At 39.4% G+C, this 23116-nt stretch overlaps 1 non-coding gene across 1 annotated transcript; it reads left to right on the top strand.

Moving 5' to 3' along the window:
• The first annotated feature begins 22771 nt into the window (after window positions 1-22771).
• LOC148571796 (small nucleolar RNA R71) lies at window positions 22772-22879 on the top strand. The gene has a single exon (XR_015908731.1). It is a non-coding gene; the product is annotated as a small nucleolar RNA R71 (small nucleolar RNA).
• Window positions 22880-23116: the final 237 nt, after the last annotated feature.

The following is a 23116-nucleotide window of genomic DNA, read 5'->3' as shown; positions in this document are numbered from 1 at the left end:
AGAGCATTCCATCCTCCTCCATGAAATTAGAGAAGATCAAAGAGCTATGAGGGAGGAGCAACAAAGGCAAGGAAGAGACCTTGAGGAGCTAAGGCACTCCATAAGATCTTCAAGAGGAAGAACTAGCCGCCATCACTAAGGTGGACCCGTTCTTTAATTTCCTTGTTCTTTATTTTTCTATTTTTCGTTTACTATGCTTTATGTTTATTTATGTTTGTGTCTTTATTACATGATCATTAGTGTTTAGTGTCTATGCCTTAAAGCTATGAATGTCCTATGAATCCATCACCTTTCTAAAATAAAAAAATGTTCTAAATGCAAAAGAACAAGAAGTACATAAATTTCGAATTCATCCTTGAGATTAGTTTAATTATTTAGATGTGGTGACAATACTTTTTGTTTTCTGAATGAATGCTTAAACAGTGCATATTTTTTGAATTTGTTGTTTATGAATGTTAAAACTGTTGGATCTTGAAAGAATGATGGAAAAGGAGAAATGTTATTGATAATCTGAAAAATCATAAAATTGATTCTTGAAGCAAGAAAAAGCAGTGAATACAAAGCTTGCAGAAAAAAAAATATGGCAAAAAAAAAAGAAAAAAAGAAAAAGAAAAAGCAAGCAGAAAAAGCCAGTAACCCTTTAAACCAAAAGGCAAGGGAAAAATAAAAAAAGGATCCAAGGCTTTGAGCATTAATGGATAGGAGGGCCTAAAGGAATTAAATCTTAGCCTAAGCGGCTAAACAAAGCTGTCCCTAACCATGTGCTTGTGGCGTGAAAGTGTCAAGTAAAGAGCTTGAGACTGAGCGGTTAAAGTCATGATCCAAAGCAAAAAGAGTGTGCTTAAGAACCCTGGACACCTCTAATTGGGGACTCTAGCAAAGCTGAGTCACAATCTGAAAAGGTTCACCCAGTTATGTGCTGTGGCATTTATGTATCCGGTGGTAATACTGGAAAACAAAGTGCTTAGGGCCACGGCCAAGACTCATAAAATAGCTGTGTTCAAGAATCAACATACTGAACTAGGAGAATCAATAACACTATCTAAATTCTGAGTTCCTATAGATGCCAATCATTCTGAACTTCAAAGGATAAAGTGAGATGCCAAAACTGTTCAGAGGCAAAAAGCTACTAGTCCCGCTCATCTAATTGGAGCTAAGTTTCATTGATATTTTGGAATTTATAGTATATTCTTTTCTTTTTATCCTATTTGATTTTCAGTTGCTTGGGGACAAGCAACAATTTAAGTTTGGTGTTGTGATGAGCGGATAATTTATACGCTTTTTGGCATTATTTTTAGGTAGTTTTTAGTATGATTTAGCTACTTTTTAGTATATTTTTATTAGTTTTTAAATAAAAATCACATTTCTGGACTTTACTATGAGTTTGTGTGTTTTTCTGTGATTTTAGGTATTTTCTGGCTGAAATTGAGGGACTTGAGCAAAAATCTGATTCAAAGGCTAAAAAAGGACTGCAGATGCTTTGGATTCTGACCTCTCTGCACTCGAAGTGAATTTTCTGGAGTTACAGAAGTCCAATTTGCACGCTCTTAATTGTGTTGGAAAGTAGACATCCTGGGCTTTCCAGCAATATATAATAGTCCAAACTTTGCTCAAGTTTTGATGACGCAAACTGGCGTTTAAATGGCAACTTCCTACCCTATTCTGGCGTTAAACGCTAGAACTGAGTTACAAGCTGGAGTTAAACGTCCAAACTGGCACCAAAGCTGGCGTTTAACTTCAAGAAAAGCCTCTACATGTGAAAGCTTCACTGCTCAGCCCAAGCAAACACCAAGTGGGCCCGGAAGTAGATTTCTGCATCATTTACTCATTTCTGTAAACCCTAGGTTACTAGTTTAGTATAAAAACTACTTTTAGTGATTTATTTTACATCTTTGGACGTTTAGTCCTTAGACCTTTATGCTTTTGTACACGTTTGGAGGCTGGCCTTTCGGCCATGCCTAGACCATTATCACTTATGTATTTTCAACGGTGGAGTTTCTACACCCCATAGATTAAGGTGTGGGGCTCTGCTGTTCCTCATGGATTAATGCAAAGTACTATTGTTTTTCTATTCAAATCAAGCTTCTTCTTATTCTAAGATATTTATTCACACCCAAGAACATGATGAATGTGATGATTATGTGACACTCATCACCATTCTCGCTTATGAACGCGTGCCTGACAAACACTTTCGTTCTACATGAAAACAAGCTTGAATGCATATCTCTTAGCCTCCATTCCGAAAGATCGGAGTCTTCATGGTATAAGCTAGCATCAATTGGCAACATTCTTGAGATCCAAAAAGTCTAAACCTTGTCTGTGGTATTCCAAGTAGGATCTGGGATGGGATGACTGTGACAAGCTTCAAACTCGTGAGTGTTGGGCGTAGTGACAGGCGCAAAAGGATCAATGGATCCTATTCCAACATGAGTGAGAACTGACAGATGATTAGCCGTGCGGTGACAGCGCATTTGGACCATTTTCACTGAGAGGACGGATGGTAGCCATTGACAACAGTGATCCCCAACATACAGCTTGCCATGGAAAGAAGTATGAATGATTGAATGAAGACAGTAGGAAAGTAGATATTCAGAAGCACAAGCATCTCCATACGCTTATCTGAAATCCCACCAATGAATTACATAAGTATTTCTATCTTATTTTATATTTTATTTATATTTTAATTATCAAAACCTCATAACCATTTGAATCTGTCTGACTGAGATTTACAAGATGATCATAGCTTGCTTCAAGCCGACAATCTCCATGGGATCGACCCTTACTCACGTAAGGTTTATTACCTAGACGACCCAGTGCATTTGCTGGTTAGTTGTGCGGAGTTGTGAAAAAGAATTGAGATTATGATCATGCATACCAAGTTGTTGGCGCAGTTGAGTGAATCACAATTTCGTGCACCATGCGGCCACCGGCGCGTACGCGTACAGTGCGCGTGCGCGTCCCTTGTGTTTTCGCGATCCACGCGTGTGCGTACAGTGCGCGTGTGCGTGGATGAAGATATCCAAATCTTTGGCTTTTTCATGTGTTCTCCACTTTACATGCTTTCCTCGTCACAACTTTAATTCATTCCTAACCTTTTCAACCTGAAATCACTTAACAAACAATTCAAGGCATCTAGTGGAATCAAAGGTGAATTAGATTTAGCTAATTAAAGACCTAGAAAGCATATTTTCACACTTAAGCACAAATTGGGAGACAATCATGAAACTATGCTATTTCATTGAATAAATGTGGGTAAAAAGTGATAAAATCCCCTAAAATCAATACAAGATAAACCCTAAATATGGGGTTTATCACACACCCCTTGAGAGCTTAAAGCTCACTCAAGAACCCTATATCTCAGAACCAAAGGAAACCATAAAGACCATTGAGGTTCCTTTGAATGCACTTCTGTAGTGTATGAGTTATGATGACTACTCATCCTCAAGTGAGGATGAAGACACTAGGGAAGAGCAAGTTGCTCGGCACCTAGGAGCTCTCATGAAGCTGAATGCCAAACTGTTTGGTACAAAGCCTTTGGAGGAAGAACCTCCATTTCTTTCCAAAGACCTCAATGCTTTGGTTCTGCAAGAGCTACCTCAGAAGCTTCTAGACCCTGGACGCTTTCTGATTCCTTACACCATAGGCACCATGACCTTTGAGAAGGCTCTGTGTGACCTAGGGTCAAGTATAGTAATGGAGAAGCTGGGAATCTAAAAGGGAACAAGGATTACCTTGCATAAGGACTGGATGGTATTCAAGGTCCTTGACCCTCCATTACCCCCTGACAAGGGAGGCACTTGCATAAAGGATTCATCATCCAAGCTTCCTCCCTTGGATGGAACTAACTCAATCCCTCCTAAGACCAAACGTAAGTTTGATGTTGGATGTACATTATGCACAAAGGAGGAAGGCCCCAAAAGGAAGATACATAGGGCTGAAAAAACAAGAATATCCCTACTGAGGGCTTTTCACCATGGAAGATGGTGGTATTCACTTATCTTATCACAGTATTCACCATGGAAGAGGAAAGTGACAAAAAGGGACACCAGCATACTACTGTAAGCCCAACCCTGCCTCAGGCAGTGAACAAAATCCTATCTCTTGAGCGTATTACGTTGTTCCATGAGAGCATAGGAAGGAAGCTCCCAGTAAGGAGTGAGGATTTATTCCTCTATGACTATCTTCCTCCTTGAAAGGAGTTGTCTGTCAAGCTAATGACATTAAAGAAGTGCTTGTTGGGAGGCAATCCAACCTTACTCAACCATGTTTATTTTCTTTCATTTTGTTTTCCTTTCAGTTGTTAGAGTCATGATCATATACACCAGTCGAGAGACGAAATTCACAGCAGTAAAAACAGAATACTCCAGAAAGAGTGTTAAAGTTGAACGCCAGCCAGGGCATCCCTGCTGGGCGTTTAACACCCTAAGAGGGGAGCATTGCTGGCATTGAACGCCAGCCAGGGACCAGCCCCTGGGCGTTCAAATGCCAGTGCAGATAAATAGGGAATCTAGATTCCCTAGCCTCTCAGGACCAAGAGGTCCCACGGAAGCTCCACCTACCCCACCTTCTTCTTCCCTATTGATCATATTTTCTCGAGGACAAGCAAAACGCTTAAGTTTGGTGTTGCAAAAGCTTTGCTTTGTGACTTCTACCACTCTTAAGTATAGAAGAAGAGGATGGAGCAAACTAAATAGCATGAACATGAACCTATGCAGCCGCTTCAACAAAGACAAAGGAGTGACATAGAAAAGATCAAGCACTACATTGGATCCTCAAGGAGGAGCACTAGCCACCATTTATTTAGGTGGATTCATTCTCTTTACACCCCTTTCCTATTATTTTTCTATTTTCTGTCTGTTTATTTTCTGTTCTCTTGTTCTAGTTGCATGATCATTTGCATTGATGTCTTTAAGTTGTAAAATATTCCATATATATCTCACCTTGCTTAAATGAAAATTTTTATTGAAAAGAATTGAGAGATGCATGAATTTTAAGTCTAAAATAAGATTAGTTTAATTAGTTTGATGTGGTGTCATCTGCTTTTGTTTTCTAAATGTATGAAGTAAACAGTGCATATTTGAAGTTAAAATTTATGAATGTTGGCTCTTGAAAGAATAAGGAAAAATAAAAAGTATTATTGGTGATCTGAAAAATCCATAAATTGATTCCTGAAGCAAGAAAAAGTAGCAAAAAGAAAAAGAAAAAGCTTGCATGCAAAAAAAAAAAAAAAGCAAGCAGAAAAAGCCAATAACCCTTAAAACCAAAAGGCAAGGGTAAAAGGGCCCAAGGCTTTGAGCATCAGTGGTTAGATGGGCACAAAGAAATAAAATCCTGGCCTAACCGGCTAAACTAAGCTGTCCCTAACAATGTGCTTGTGGCGTGAAGGTGTCAAGTGAAAAGCTTGAGACTGAGCGATTAAAGTCGTGGTCCAAAGTAAAAAGAGTGTGCTTAAGAACTCTGGACACCTCTATCTGGGGACTCTAGCAAAGCTGAGTCACAATCTGAAAAGGTTCACCCAATTAAAGTGTCTCTGGCATGAATGTATCCGGTGGTAATACTGGAAAACAGAGTGTTTAGGGTCACGGCCAAGACTCAGAAAGTTGTGTTCATGAATTAAAATAAGCTTAACTAAGAGAGTCAATAATATCATCTGGATTCTAAGTTCCTAAGGATGCCAACATCTCTGAGTTTCAATGGATAGTGAGATGCCAAAACTATTCAGAAGCAAAAAGCTACTAAGTCCCGCTCATCTGATTGTAACTAAGCTTCATTTGAAACATAGAAATATATTGTATCTTAATTTTCTTATTCATCCTACTGTGTTTTTAGTTGCTTGGGGACAAGCAACGGTTTAAGTTTGGTGTTGTGATGAGCGGATATTTTATACACTTTTTGTCATCACTTTCATATAGTTTTTAGTGTGTTTCATTTAATTTTTATTAAGTTTTTATACGTTTTAGTGTTAAATTCACATTTTTGGATTCTACTATGAGTTTTTGTGTCTTTGGATAATTTCAGGTATTTTTTGGCTGAAATTGAGGAGCTAGAGCAGAAGTCTGATTTAGAGACAAAGAAAGCACTGCAGATGCTGTTCAAATCTGACCTGCTTACATTCGGAAGAGCTTTTCTGATCTACAAAAGTCCAAATGGACTGCTTTTAACGGATATGGAAAGCTGGCTTCCAGAGCTTTCTAGAAATATATAATAGTCCATACTTTGGATCGGATTAGAAGGCTCAAAACTGGCGTCCAACGCCTGCTTCCTGCCCCTTCCAGGCGTCCAGTGCACAAAGAGCAGAGCCCAACGTCTAAAGACCCAGAGAGGACCCCCCAGCTGGCGTTCTACACCCAATGAGCCTCATAGCATGTGGATCTCATCAAAGCTCAACCCAAACACTCACCAAGTGGGCTCTAGAAGTGGATTTTAGCACTAAATAGGCTGCTTTACCCTTACTAGTCATTTGTTTAGTATTTAAGGGATTAGATTCATGTTATTCATACACTTTTTACATCATTCAACCCTATTCATGTTTTTCCATTGTATTTTCTCTTCAGTATGAGTTTCTAAACCTCCTTGGTTGAAGGGAGGAGCCCTGCTGAGTCCTATGAATTAATAAAAGTATTATTGTTTCTCTTCGATCCGTGTTTGATTAATTCTAAGATGTATATTCGTTCTTCATCAATATGAATGCGTTGAACTGGCATAAGGTTATCACATTCTACATGGGTTCAGAGTGCGTCTTTCATCGGACAATGATGAACCAACAGCTTGAATATACGTCTCTTAGACGGCTAATCCACGACTTCGTTGGGGACTTCTCGAGACATCAGTTCAGCCGATTTCAGGGAGATTAGGGTCTCTATGGTAAAGGCTAGAACCCAAAGATACAGCATTCTCTGATCCGGAAGATCCGACTTTGTCTGTGGCATTTTGAGTAGGATCATAAAGGAGAATAGATCGTACGCGCTTCACCCTCAAGTAGAGATGGATCCACACTAAACCTGGGGTTCAGATCCAGAGGAGTATTGGCAGTTGCTCAAACCAGTGTCAATTACATATAGCCTGCCATTAAAGAAATCACTCACCAGCAAAGAGAGTAGTAATACCGGAGTTAATTCAGAAAGATAAAGCAACTCTAATCCTTAACCCTATTCTTATTAGTATTTTCTACCCCTTTTTCTTTATTCCTTACATGCCAACTAAGTTTAAATCTCTGTTTATATATTAGACCTTTTTCACTCTATCAATCCAACACCCTTCTGATCTGCCTGACTAAGACCTGCAAGATAACCATAGCTTGCTTCAAACCACAATCCTCGTAGGATCGACCCTGACTCGCTCAGGTATTACTTGGACGACCCAATGCACTTGCTGGTACAGCTGTACGAAGGTGTGGGGATTCGTGCACCAACCATATAAAGATTTTTGCAATTTAACTGAGTATAACCCCTGCGAATATTCATTGGATGGTTTAGACATCTTTAGTCCTTCAGGGACTTTTATATAGATATCACGATCTAATGATCCATATAAGTAGGCTGTTACCACAACCATTAAATGCATATGTAGTTTATGGTATGCGGATAAACTGACCAAATAACACAATGTTATTGCATCCACTACAAGGGTATATGTTTTTTCATAATCTATACCGGGTCTTTATGAAAAACCTTGCGCCACAAGTCGGGCTTTGTAGTGCACAACTTCATTTTTCTCATTTCGTTTTCTCACAAATACCTACCTGTATCCAATAGGTTTTACATCTTCTGGTGTACGAACTACAGGTCCAAAGACTTCACGTTTTGCAAGTGAGTCTAACTCAGCCTTCATGGCTTCTCCCATTTTGGCCAATCATTCCTTTGTCAACATTCTTCGACTGTTTTTTTCTCAAGATCCTTACTTTCATGCATGATATTTAATGCCACGTTATATGCAAATATTTCATTGACAATTGTCTTATTTCAGTCCCATTTTTCTCCTGTAAAGACATAATTTACTGAGATCTCATCATTTTCACAATTTTCAGGTACCTAAACATCTTCTAGCATTAAAATTATATCAGAATTTTGGACAACTGCAGGTGTCTTTACTATGTCTTTTTCAACAGGAATAGTATTTACCTCTTTTCTTTTATGAAAATTTTTGTCTTTGGAACCAACAGGCCTGCCACGCTTCTGGCGTGAATTTGCTTCAATGGCAATTTGTCCAATTGGGACATCAATTTGAATTGGGGTATTTTTTGCTGGTATATAAGATTTGGTTATCCTTTTTGTATCGGAAAATGCATCAAGCAATTCATTTTCTATTCTTTACAAATGTATAATCTTTTGAACTTTTAGTTCACATTGCCCTGATCAAGGATCCAAATGCATCATGGACGATGCATTCCAATTAAGTTTCTTTTCAGGAAGCTTGTTCTCTCCCCCTAATGTTGGAAATTTTGACTCATCAAAATGACAATCCACAAATCGGGTTTTAAATACATCCCCAGTTTGTATCTCAAGATACCTTACTATAGAGGGAGAATCATATCCAACATATATACCCAATTTTCTTTGAGGTCCCATTTTGGTACAAGAAGGTGGTGCAATGGGAACATATATTGCACACCTAAATATTCTTAAATGGGAAACATTTGGCTGCTGGCCAAAAGCTAATTGCATAGGAGAGAACTGATGGTAACTCGTTGGCCTCAAATGAATAAGTGATGCGGCATGTAAAATAGCATGCCCCCAAACCGAGGTTGGGAGATTTGTTCTCATAAGTAAGGTTCTAGCAATTAATTAGAGGCGTTTAATAAATGATTTTGCTAACCTATTTTGTGTGTGAACATGAGCTACTGGATGTTCAACACTTATTTCATTAGCCATACAATAAGCATCAAAAGTTTGGGAAGTAAATTCACTAGCATTATCAAGATGAATTGCTTTGATTGGATTTTCTGGAAATTGTGCTTTTAATCAAATAATTTGAGCAAGTAATCTCGCAAAGGACATGTTGCGAGAAGACAATAAGTACACATATGACCATCTCGAAGATGCATCTATTAGGACCATAAAATATCTAAAAGATACAAATGATGGATGAATATGTCCATATATATTGCCTTGAATCCTTTCTAGGAATTCAGGGGACTCAAATCCAATCTTTACTGGTGATGGCCTTAAAATTAACTTCCCCTGAGAACATGCAGCACAAGAAAATTCACTAGATTTAAGAATCTTCTGGTTCTTTAGTGAATGTCCATGAGAGTTTTCAATAATTTTCCGCATCATGGTTGTTTCCGAATGACCCAATCGATCATTCCAAGTTATGAATTCATTTGGGCTAGTAATCTTCTGGTTTACAATGGCATGTGATTCAATTGCACTAATCTTGGTATAATATAACTCAAATGAAAGTGAGGGTAATTTTTCTAATATAACTTTTTTATTTAAATCATGAGTTGTAATACATAAGTACTCATGATTTCCCTCTTTCATTGTTTCAATATGATATCCATTTCGGCGAATATCTTTGAAACTCAACAAGTTCCTCAGAGACTTAGATAATAGTGCATTATTTATTATGAATTTTGTTCCTCTAGGAAACAAAATTATAGCTCTTTTGGAGCGTTCTATCACATTTTCTGAGCCAATAATAGTATTAACATATTCTTCTTTTGACACAAGATGAGTAAAATATATACTACTTTGGAGAATGGTGTGCGAACTTGCACTATCCGCAAGGCAAACATCTTCACTATCCTTGCCATTCTCTTCAAAGACAAATAATAATAAAATAAGAAGAAATATTTACGCAGTAAAATTATTTCCTTGATTGAAAATATTTTTCTAAGAAGTATAGTATATACTAAAAATTTTATTATTATTATCTTGACACATTCAATAATTTTAAAATTCATAAATATTTTATTATTATTTATATACATTATACTTGAAATTTAGAAACGAAAACTTGATAAGGAGTTCTTTACATTATTTATTTACATGAATACTTAACAATCTCACATATTAAACTATTCCATCAATGATCAAATGACCAATATTTCCTTCAGGATCCTCAAAAAAATCAGATACATCATAATGAGTGATGGAATTTCCAGCATCATTTGAAACGAAATTTGTTTCCGTTCCTTTGTCATCTTTTTTCAAAGGTGCTTGATAAAGATCCACTAGGTGACCTTGGAGTACTACAGGTACGCGACCAATGGCCCTTTTCACCACATCGGAAACAATTATCCTCTATTGATTTATTTTTTCCATTATTTCTTTCTTTATCCCACTTCTGGTGAGGTCCTTTCTTGTGAACATAATTCTTCTTCCTTCCATAATTTTTCTTGCTACTAAAACCTTGCTATTTACCTCTTCTGGGGTAATGATTTGCACATTTGCTTCAGGAAATGGGATGGCGCCAGCTGGGCACACTTCATGATTTTTTAAAAGCAATTCATTGTTGCATTCAGCAATAATAAGGTAAGAAATTAACTCAGAATATTTTTTAAATCCTTTTTCTCGATACTACTGTTGCAGGAGCACATTCGAGGCATGGAAAGTTGAGAAAGTTTTCTCTAACATATCATTATTAGTTATCTTTTTCCCACATAATTTCATTCGTGAGGTGATTCGAAACATTGCTGAGTTATATTCATTTATAGATTTAAAATCCTATAGATGTAAGTGCGTCCATTCATATCGGGCTTGAGGAAGTATCACCGTCTTTTGATGATTATACCTTTCTTCAAAGTCTTTCCACAGATCTGCAGGATCTTTTAATGTGAGATATTCATTTTTGAATCCTTCATCAAGATGACGATGGAGGAAGATCATGACTTTGGCTTTATCCTTCTGGGATACATTATTTTTAGCCTTAATGGTATCTCCAAGATCATGACTTTGAATTCTTTTGTGATGTATTTAGTATTTCACACAATTTTTCTTATCCAAGAATACCTCAACAGAATAGTGTTGTAAAAAGGAAAAATGGAAACCTTAAAAAAAATGGCTAGAGTAATGTTTTGTGAAAGTAATGTACCAAAATTCTTGTGGAATGAAGTTATAGATACAGCATGCTACATCTTGAATAGAACTATTATTAGGAAGTTTTTAAAGAAAACTCATTATGAGCTTTGAAAAGGAAATTTTCCCAATTTCAAATACTTTCATATTTTTGGATGCAAATGCTTTGTTCTAAATGCAAAAGATAATTTGAAAAAATTTAATCCAAAGACTTATGAATGTATTTTTGTTGGTTACTCTACAACTAACAAAGCCTATAGAGTGTATGACCAAGATTCTAAGATTGTTGAGAAAACTATACATGTTACCTTCTATGACATTAATACTATTTCAAGTGTTTGTGGAGATGATGATGTAGGTATTCAAGTTGAAATACCAAAAATGTTGAACAAATTCTAGAAAATTCAAAATCACAGCAAGCTGCTTAAGAAAACAATATGGCAGATAATTCTACAAGAGACAATTTTGTTTTATCTTCTGCAACTATAGATCCTTTTGAAAATACCAGCAACAATGACCCAAATCAATCTATATCAGTTCCTAAGTCTCCTAAACCTTGAGAATGGAGATTTTTGAATAATTATTTACAAGATTTCATCATAGGATATCCATTACAATGTATCACAACAAGATCTTCTTGTAGAAGAAGGATTGAGCAAAATAACTTAGCTCTTATTTCTCAAATTGATCCTTAAAATGTGAATGAAGCTCTTAGATACTCCTCTTGGGTTAAGGCTATGGACAAACATAAGATGAGATATTTTAGACCCACCTCTCGAAATCACCACTGGACGCCAGTCACCACTAGAAATTTTGTGAGCAATCAAGTAAACTAATATCTCCATATAAAGAACAAAAAGATATGGAGACATAGGATTACCTTGTCTCAACCCATGATTAGGACAAAAACTAAGAAACTTGCTCTCATTCCATAGAAGAGAAAGGAAAGATGAGCAAACACATCTCATGATGAGTCTAACAGTACTGGTAGGGAAGCCAAAATAAAGCAAGGAATGATTTAAGAACCTCCAATCAACTCTATCATAAGTCTTTTTCAGATCAATCTTGAAAGCCAAAACACCCTTCTTTGACTTGGTTTTCTTCATGAATGCGAAATCGCCTGGACTATGATAATATTATCAGTTGTAGTCTATTGAGTTTAGAAACAATAATTATTATTAAATGATGACAAATATATGTATTTAGTTGGGTTTAAAAATCTAAAGGTTGTTTAATGTGTATGTACTCTTAATGGATGTTCAAGCCAGTTTTTGTTTGAGAAGCTTAAATAAAAACAAAGTTCAATAACATATTTTATCATATAGATAAAGGTTAATAATATAGTTGGAGCTTTACTAATTTGAGTGAAGCAAATCAAAGTTAAAACTGGTTCACTTTTTGTTGGCATCAAAATCTTTCATAAAATAAACATTGGAAGAAAAAAGTCAAATAAGGAAGCCAAAGACAATATCAAATTAAAATGCTAATTTGGTTTAGAAAAAAAGTGTTATAGCTATGATAACCAAAATGTGAAAACAAAATAGATCTTTGAAGCTAACATGAGTCGCTGCAACAACGGAAAAAGAAAAAAAAGGTTTATTTCTTCAAATCAAAATGGAGGGTAAAAGATGAAACTTGGAGCTAAAGCTTAAGATAAAAGGTGCTGATGTTGTTAGTACTTAGAAGACATCACCAACTACAAAATCATCAGCAAGGATTACAAGAACAACTCAAGCATCTAGGATCCTGCTACTGCAACATTGTGTCTCCACTACATCTGAAACCTCGCGCATCCACTACTTCTGCATTTCTGCTCTAATTATAGGAGAAGAAAACAAATACCACTCTATCCTTGTACTCAGTGATGCATATTCTCATTATAATCTCCACTTCCTACAACATAGTTGTAACCAAACTCATAGCCAAAAGGTTGAGAATTCATGATAGCAAGAGAGAATAAGAACAAAAACTAGAAACAAATAAAGAGAACAAACTCCTACAACTACCAAAAACTAACAAAGAGACAAAAGGCAAACATATTCACAATATTCACATATGTACAATAACCAATAACAAGCGCACATTTGCAATTCTCTGGCAACGGTGCTGTTCATACCCTGGGTCGAGTTACCCGACCTGGGATGATTGGCGACAAAGCGACCGACCTCTTCAGGTCAGGCTATTCGACCTCTTCTCAAAGAGGTCGGCCAAATCGACAGGAAAGCTCAATAAAGGGCCCAAATAGAGGAACACGACCCAAATCCACAGGCCGCCCAAGCCTATAGAGATAAGGGCGGTTCCCTTGAAGATAAGCTGACCTCAAAGATAAAGATAAGATAAGATAACTAACTTATCTTATCTAGAAAGGTCACTCCACAACCACTATAAATACACTGGAGCACCCAGGTATAACTCATACTCTGATTCTACACAACACCTATTTAATACCCATGCTAACTTAAGCATCGGAGTCTCTTGCAGGTACCCCCCACCCTTCGGTGACGGAGGATCAGCAGCACGTTCAAGTCCAAACAAGTCGGACGCACCAGCACCGGTCACCATTCATCAACCGGACACATCGGTTCCGACTAGCATAGAAGATCTCGTCCGAGATCAACCTACAGTTTCAGGTAACCCCCGGAACATTGGCGCCGTTGCCGGGGACCTGGAAGTCATCCCAACACCATGGCGGACAACCATGACAACGATCATGATTCAGATCTAGAAAACAGAACGCCGCACAAAAACGCGGACACCCCACTAAAAGACACCCCGGAATCCAACGGAGACAAAAATCCAGCAAACACGGGGCAATAGAAGTACTTCAAGATCGCTTGAAGCAACTTGAAAAAGAAACCCAACAACAACGAGAAATCGGGAAGGATCTACAAAGAGAGATACGGCGACGTCGAGAATTGGAAGAAAAATTACAGCAATTGGAAGCCGATCTCAAATCGAAGGCCCCTCGGATCACTCCTGAGGAAAGCTCACGTAAAGAATAGGATCCATTCACCAGAGAGATCATGAAAACCAAAATCCCAAAGGACTTCAAACTCCCAGATATGACGTTATATGATGGCACCACAGATCCCAACCACCATCTCAGCAATTTCAGAAGCAGAATGTACCTTACCGACGCCTCAGACGTCGTTCGCTGTAAAGCTTTCCCAACAACTCTCACAAAGACAGCAATCCGATGGTTCGATAACTTACCTCCAAAGTCCATCCCAAACTTCAACGACCTGGCCAAAAAGTTCCTGGCCAGATTCTCCATCCAGAAAGACAAAGCCAAGCACGCCCCCAGTCTAATGGGGATCAAGCAAGGAGATCGGGAGAGCCTCCGCAACTACATGGAAAGATTCAACAAAACATGCATGGACATACAAATCTTACCAACAGAGGCCGCCATCTTGGGACTCATCAATGGCCTACGAGAGGGGCCATTTATAAGAGAAGTTAAATACCCGCTATGGCTAGCCAACGTCGTCTTGGTGAAAAAATCGAATGGGAAGTGGCGAATGTGCACCGATTATACTGATCTCAACAAAGCTTGCCCAAAAGATCCATACCCACTCCCAAGTATTGACGCCCTGGTAGATGCTTCCTCTGGATATAAATATCTCTCGTTCATGGACGCGTATTCAGGATACAACCAAATCCCCATGTATCCACCGGACCAAGAAAAGACCTCGTTTTTAACACCAAAGGCAAACTACTGTTACATCGTGATGCCCTTCGGTCTCAAGAACGCAGGAGCTACTTATCAAAGACTAATGAATAAAATTTTTTCGGATCACATCGGAAACATCATGGAGGTCTATGTGGATGACATGCTAATAAAAACACAAACCGAAGATACATTATTATCCGACCTGGCTCAAGTGTTTGACACCATAAGGAAATACAACATGCGACTCAATCCCGCAAAATGTACCTTCGCAGTAGAAGCAGGAAAATTCTTAGGCTTCATGCTCACACAAAGGGGAATTGAAGCAAACCCAGACAAATGTCAAGCCATACTCAACATGAAGACCCCAACCTGTGTCAAAGAAGTACAACAACTCAACGGGAGATTGGCCGCCCTATCCCGATTCTTAGCAGGAGCTGCGATAAGATTTCTCCCCTTCTATGCTACTTTAAGAAAGAGAAAACAGTTCGAATGGACGACAGAATGTGAGCAAGCATTCAAAGACTTCAAGGAGTTCTTAGGACGGCCACCTATCTTATCTCGACCACGAGAAGGAGAACCGCTCATATTATATCTCGCAGTAGGGAGTCGGGCAATAGCCTTAGCACTAGTCAGAGAAGACGAAAATGGGCAACAACCCGTCTACTTCATTAGCAAGGCACTACAGGGATCCGAGCTGAACTACCAGAAAATAGAAAAATTTGCCTATACTCTTATCCTAACATCTCGACGACTCCGCCCGTACTTCTAGGCTCACACCATTAAGGTTCGAACTAACCAGCCCATAAAAGGAATATTGCAGAAAATAGATCTAGCAGGCAGAATTCTACAATGGGCAGTCGAGTTGTCAGAGTTTGACCTCCAATATGAAGCTCGGACGGCCATCAAATCACAGTATCTGGCCGATTTTATCGCAGAATTCACAGATGCCCTAGAAACCCCCACAGAATGGAACCTTTACGTGGACGGTTCTTCAAATAAAACTGGAAGCGGTGCGAGCGTGATAATAGAAAGCAACCAAGGAACCCAGGTTGAGCTCTCCCTCAAGTTCGAGTTCTCGGCCCCAAACAACCAGGCGGAATATGAAGCATTATTAGATGGTTTGAAGCTGGCTAAAGAAGTCGGAGCTCAAAAACTCAACATTTACAACGATTCACAAGTGGTTACATCACAAATAACAGGGAGCTACCAAGCCAAAGATCCCACCATGAAAAAGTATTTGGATAAAACCAAGGAACAGCTCGGACAAATAGGAGAGTATAAGATCTACCACATACCCCGCGAACAAAATGCCCGAGCTGACGCACTCTCAAAACTAGCTAGCACCAAACCAGGGGGAAACAATAGAAGCCTTATCCAGGAAATGTTGCAGAACCCGTCAATCTCGGAAGAGGAAAAAGTCTTGACCATAACAAGTGGTGCACGAAATTGTGATGTCCAGGCTCAAACAATCCCTGGCAACGTGAGCAACTTGGTACGCGTAATCGTGATTACACTTTAATTATGTAAAATTCATGGCTCTTTCTTTCCCTAGCAGTGGCACCAAGAATATGGTGCCAATACCATGGTTCACAACTTCGATACAACTAACCAGCAAGTGCACTGGGTCGTCCAAGTAATACCTTACGTGAGTAAGGGTCGAATCCCACGGAGATTGTTGGTATGAAGCAAGCTATGGTCACCTTGCAAATCTCAGTCAGGCAGATATAAATTGATAATGATGTTTTTGAATAATAAATAATAGAATAGGGATAGAGGTACTTATGTAAATCATTGGTAGGAATTTCAGATAAGCGAATGGAGATGCTTTTCGTTCCTCTGAACCTCTGCTTTCCTGCTATCTTCATCCAATCAGTCTTACTCCTTTCCATGGCTGGCTTTATGCAAGGGCATCACCGTTGTCAGTGGCTACATCCCCTCCTCTCAGTGAAAAATATGCTCACATGCTCTGTCACAGCACGGCTAATCATCTGTCGGTTCTCGATCATGCTAGAATAGGATTCACCCTCCTTTTGTGTCTGTCACTAACGCCCAACAATCGCGAGTTTGAAGCTCGTCACAGTCATTCAATCATTGAATCCTACTCGGAATACCACAGACAAGGTTTAGACTTTCCAGATTCTCTTGAATGCCGCCATCATTCTAGCTTACGCCACGAAGATTCCGGTTAAGAGATCTAAGAGATATTCATTCTAGCTTATTTCATGTAGAACGGAAGTGTTTGTCAGGCACGTGTTCATAGGGGAGAATGGTGATGAGCGTCACACATAATCATCACCTTCATCACGTTCTTGGGTGCGAATGGATATCTTAGAAGCGAAATAAGATGAATTGAATAGAAAATAGTAGTACTTTGCATTAATCTTTGAGGAACAACAGAGCTCCACACCTTAATCTATGGAGTGTAGAAACTCTACCGTTGAAAATACATAAGTGAAAGGTCCAGGCATGGCCGAGATGGCCAGCCCCCAAAACGTGATCACAGGATCAAAATACAATCCCGGATGTCTAATACAATAGTAAAAGGTCCTATTTATAATAAACTAGCTACTAGGGTTTACATGAGTAAGTAATTGATGCATAAATCCACTTCCGGGACCCACTTGGTGTGTGCTTGGGCTGGGCTTTGAGTGTTACACGTGTAAAGGTCCTCCTTGGAGTTGAACGCCAGCTTTTGTGCCAGTTTGGGCGTTCAACTCTGGTTTTGGGTAGAAAGCTAGCGTTGAACGCCAGTTTACGTCGTCTATTCTTGGTCAAAGTATGGACTATTATATATTGCTGGAAAGCCCTGGATGTCTACTTTCCAACGCAATTGGAAGCCCGCCATTTCGAGTTCTGTAGCTCCAGAAAATTCATTTTGAGTGCAGGGAGGTCAGAATCCAACAGCATCAGCAGTCCTTCTTCAACCTCTGAATCTGATTTCTGCTCAAGTCCCTCAATTTCAGCCAGAAAATACCTGAAATCACAGAAAAATACACAAACTTATAGTAAAGTCCAGAAATGTGAATTTAACATAAAAACTAATGAAAACGTCCCTAAAAGTAACTAGATCCTACTAAAAACGTACTAAAAACAATGCCAAAAAGCGTATAAATTATCTGCTCATCACAACACCAAACTTAAATTGTTGCTTGTCCCCAAGCAACTGAAAATCAAATAGGATAAAAAGAAGAGAATATATTATAAATTCCAAACTATCAATGAAACAGAGCTTCAATCAAATGAGCGGGACTTATAGCCTTTTGCCTCTTGAATAGTTTTGGCATCTCACTTCATCCATTGAGGTTCAGAATGATTGGCATCTATAGGAACTCAGATTTCAGATAGTGTTATTGATTCTCCTAGTTCAGTATGATGATTCTTGAACACAGCTATTTTATGAGTCTTGGCCGTGGCCCTAAGCACTTTGTTTTCCAGTATTACCACCGGATACATAAATGCCACAGACACATAATTGGGTGAACCTTTTCAGATTGTGACTCAGCTTTGCTAAAGTCCCCAATTAGAGGTGTCCAGGGTTCTTAAGCACACTTTTTTTTTGCTTTGGACCTTGACTTTAACCGCTCAGTCTCAAGTTTTCACTTGACACCTACACGCCACAAGCACATGGTTAGGGACAGCTTGGTTTAGCCGCTTAGACCAGGATTTTATTCCTTTAGGTCCTCCTATACACTGATGCTCAAAGCCTTGGGATCCTTTTTATTTGCCCTTTCCTTTTGGTTTTAAGGGTTATTGGATTTTTGCTCTTGCCTCTTGGTTTTAAGAGCTTTGGCTTTTTCTGCTTGCTTTTCCTTTTTTTCTTTCTATATATTTTTTTTTCGCCTATATATTTTTTTTTCTGCAAGATTTGTTCTTTGCTGCTGTTTTTTTTTTTTTTGCTTCAAGAATCATTTTTATGATTTTTCAGATTATCAAATAACATGTCTCCTAGTCATCATTCTTTCAAGAGCCAACATATTTAACATTCTTAAACAACAACTTCAAAAGACATATGCACTGTTCAAGCATACATTCATAAAACAAGAAGCATTGTCACCACATCAATATAATTAAGCTAAGTTCAAGGATAAATTCGAAACTCATGTACTTCTTGTTCTTTTGAATTAAAACATTTTTTTATTTAAGAGAGGTGATGGATTCATAGGACATTCATAACTTTAAGACAAAGTTACTAACTGCTAATGATCATGTAATGAAGACACAAACATAGATAAGCACATAACATAGAAAACGAAAAACAGAAAAAAGAAGAACAAGGAATGAATCCACCTTAGTGATGGTGGCGTTTCCTCCTTGAGGAACCAATGATGTCCTTGAGCTCTTCTATGTCTCTTCCTTGTCTTTGTTGCTCCTCCCTCATTGCTTTTTGATCTTCTCTGATTTCATGAAGCATGATGGAGTGCTCTTGATGTTCCACCCTTAGTTGTCCCATATTGGAACTCAATTCTCCTAGGGAGGTGTTGATTTGCTCCCAATAATTTTGTGGAGGAAAGTGCATTTGAGGCATCTCCGGGATCTCATGGAAATGAGCTTCTTGCGCCTCTTGAGCTCCATGATTGGGCTCTCTTGCTTGCTCCATCTTTTTCTTAGTGATGGGCTTGTCCTCTTTAATGAGGATATCTCCCTCTATGTCAATCCCAGCTGAATTGCATAGGTGGCAAATGAGGTGAGGAAAGGCTAACCTTGCCATAGTGGAAGACTTGTCAGCCACCTTGTAGAGTTCTTGAGGTATAATCTCATGAACTCCCACCTCTTCTCCAATCATGATGCTATGGATCATGATGGCCCGGTCTATAGTAACTTCAGACCGGTTGCTAGTGGGAATGATTAAGCATTGAATGAACTCCAACCATCCTCTAGCTACAGGCTTGAGGTCCAATCTTCTTAGTTGAACCGGCTTGCCTTTGGAGTCAATCTTCCATTGAGCTCCTTCCACGCATATGTCCATAAGGACTTGGTCCAACCTTTGATTAAAGTTGACCTTTCTAGTGTAGGGGCATTCATCTCCTTGCATCATGGGCAAGTTAAACGCCAACCTCACATTCTCCGGACTAAAATCTAAGTATTTCCCCCGAACCATTGTAACATAGTTCTTTGGATCTGGGTTCTTACTTTGATCATGGTTCTTGGTGATCCATGCATTGGCATAGAACTCTTGAACCATTAGGATGCCGACTTGTTGGATGGGATTTGTTAGAACTTCCCAACCTCTTCTTTGAATTTTATGTCAGATCTTCGGATACTCATTTCTTTTGAGTTTGAAAGGGACCTTGGGGATCACCTTCTTCTTGGCCACAACATCATAGAAGTGGTCTTGATGGGCTTTGGAGATGAACCTTTCCATCTCCCATGACTCGGAGGTGGAAGCTTTTATCTTCCCCTTCCCCTTTCTAGAGGATTCTCCGGTCTTAGGTGCCATCAATGGTAATGGAAAAACAAAAAGCTTATGCTTTTACCACACCAAACTTAGAATATTTCTCGCCCTCGAGCAATAAACAAAAGAATAGAAGAAGAAGAAGAAGAAATATGGAGAGGGAGAGGGAGATGTGGTTTCGGCCAAGAGGAGTGTAGAGGGGTGTGTTGTGTGAATTTGATGAAGAATGGAGGTCTTTATATAGGGAAGGAAGGGGGGAAGGTTTCGGCCATATGGGTGGGTTTGGGTGGGAAATTGGTTTTGAATTTTGAAGGTAGGTGGGGTTTATGAGGTAGGTTTATGGGAAAGAGTGGATGGATGTGAGGGGTGAAGAGGTGATGGGGAAGAGAGATTGAGGTGATTGGTGAAGGGTTTTTGGGGAAGAGTGTTTATGGGGTTGTGTGAAAGAGAGTGGTGAGAAGAGGTGAGTGTTGGTAGGTGGGGATCCTGTGGAGTCCACAGATCCTGAGTGGATCCTGTGGGGTCCACAGATCCTGAGTGGATCCTGTGGGGTCCACAGATCCTGAGGTGTTCAAGGATTTACATCCCTGCACCCATTAGGCATGTAAAAATGCCTTTATACACAACTCTAGGCGTTCAGCGCCAGGTTGGTGGCCATTTTGGGCGTTCAACGCCCATTTGTGTGCCATTTCTGGCGTTGAACGCCAGAACCATGCCTGTTCTGGCGTTCAGCGCCCAGAACCTGCCCATTTTGGGTGTTCAGCGCAAGAACCATGCTCTGTTCTGGCGCTGAACGCCAGACAGATGCTCCTCCAGGGTGTGATTTTTCTTCTGCTGTTTTTGATTCCGTTTTCAATTTTTCTATTGATTTTGTGACTCCACATGATCATGGACCTATAAAGACATATAACTAAGAAAAATATAGTTAGATAAATAAAAATTGGGTAACCTCCCAACAAGCGCTTCTTTAATGTCAATAGCTTGACAGTGGGCTCTCATGGAGCCTCACAGATGTTCAGAGCATTGTTGAAACTCTCCAACACCAAACTTAGAGTTTGGATATGGGAGTTCAACACCAAACTTAGAGTTTGGTTGTGGCCTCCCAACACCAAACTTAGAGTTTGACTGTGGGGGCTTGGGTTGACTCTGCTTTGAGAGAAGCTTTTCATGCTTCCTCTCCATGGTTGCAGAGGGAGATCCTTGAGTTTTAAACACAAGGGAGTCCTCATTCCATTGAAGGACTAGTTCACCTCTGTCAACATCAATCATAGCTCTTGCTGTGGCCAGGAAAGGTCTTCCTAGGATGATGGATTCATCCTCTTCCTTTCCAGTATCCAGGACTATGAAATCAGCAGGGATGTAAAGCCCTTCAACCTTTACTAACACGTCCTCTACTTGTCCATAAGCCTGTTTTCTTGAATTGTCTGCCATCTCTAATGAGATTCTAGCAGCTTGCACCCCATAGATTCCCAGTTTCTCTATTACAGAGAGGGGCATGAGGTTTATTCCTGAACCAAGGTCACACAGAGCCTTAAAGATCATGGTGCCTATGGTACAAGGTATTATGAACTTTCCAGGATCCTGTCTCTTCTGAGGCAATGTCAGTTGATCCAGATCACTTAGTTCATTGATGAACAAGGGAGGTTCAACTTCACAAGTATCAATGCCAAATAATTTGGCATTCAGCTTCATGATTGCACCAAGAAACTTGGCAGTTTGCTCTTTAGTAACATCCTCATTCTCTTCAGAAGAGGAATACTCATCAGGGCTCATGAAGGGCATAAGGAGGTTCAATGGAATCTCTATGGTCTCTAGATGAGCCTCAGAGTCCTTTGGTTCCTCAGAGGGAAGCTCCTTATTGATCACTGGACGTCCCAGGAGGTCTTCCTCCTTGGGATTCACGTCCTCTCCTCTCCTCACAGGTTCGGCCATGATGCTTATGTCAATGGCCTTGCACTCTCCTTTTGGATTCTCTTCTGTATTGCTTGGGAGAGTACTAGGAGGGATTTCAGTGATCCTCTTACTCAGCTGGCCCACTTGTGCTTCCAGATTTCTAATGAAAGATCTTGTTTCATTCATGAAACTTACAGTGGCCTTAGACAGATCAGAGACTAAGTTTGCCAAATTAGAAGTGTTTTGTTCAGAGTTCTCTGTCTGTTGCTGAGTGGATGATGGAAAGGGTTTATTATTGTTAAACCTGTTTCTTCCACCATTATTAAAGCCTTGTTGAGGCTTTTGATCCTTCCATGAGAAATTTGGATGGTTTCTCCATGATGAGTTATAGGTGTTTCCATAAGGTTCACCTAAGTAATTTACCTCTGCTATTGCAGGGTTCTCAGGATCATAAGCTTCTTCTTCATAAGAAGCCTCTTGAGTACTGTTGGATGCAGCTTGCATTCCATGCAGACTCTGAGAGATCATATTGACTTGCTGAGTCAATATTTTATTCTGAGCCAATATGGCATTCAGAGTATCAACTTCAAGAACTCCCTTCTTCATAGGCGTCCCATTACTCACAGGATTCCTCTCAGAAGTGTACATGAACTGGTTATTAGCAACCATGTCAATGAGTTCTTGAGCTTCTGCAGGCGTTTTCTTTAGGTGAATGGATCCACCTGCAGAAGTGTCCTACGACATCTTTGATAGCTCAGATAAACCATCATAGAATATATCCAGGATGGTCCATTCTGAAAGCATGTCAGAAGGACACTTTTTGGTCAACTGTTTGTATCTTTCCCAAGCTTCATAGAGGGATTCACCTTCTTTTTGTCTGAAGGTTTGAACATCCACTCTAAGCTTGCTTAGCTTTTGAGGAGGAAAGAACTTGGCTAAGAAATCCGTGACCAGCTTATCCCAAGAGTTCAGGCTATCTTTAGGTTGAGAGTCCAACCATATTCTAGCTCTGTCTCTTACAGCAAAAGGGAAAAGCATGAGCCTGTAGACTTCAGGATCTACTCCATTAGTCTTAACAGTATCACATATCTGCAAGAATTCAGTTAAGAACTGAAAAGGATCTTCAGATGGAAGTCCATGAAA

This window comes from Arachis ipaensis, chromosome B3 (assembly GCF_059453495.1).
Source record: "Arachis ipaensis isolate K30076 ecotype BB chromosome B3, ASM5945349v1, whole genome shotgun sequence".
In the NCBI taxonomy this organism is placed as follows: Eukaryota; Viridiplantae; Streptophyta; class Magnoliopsida; order Fabales; family Fabaceae; genus Arachis; species Arachis ipaensis.
The sequence above is the reverse complement of the archived record's forward strand: the minus strand, read 5'-3'. Positions and strand labels throughout refer to the sequence as shown.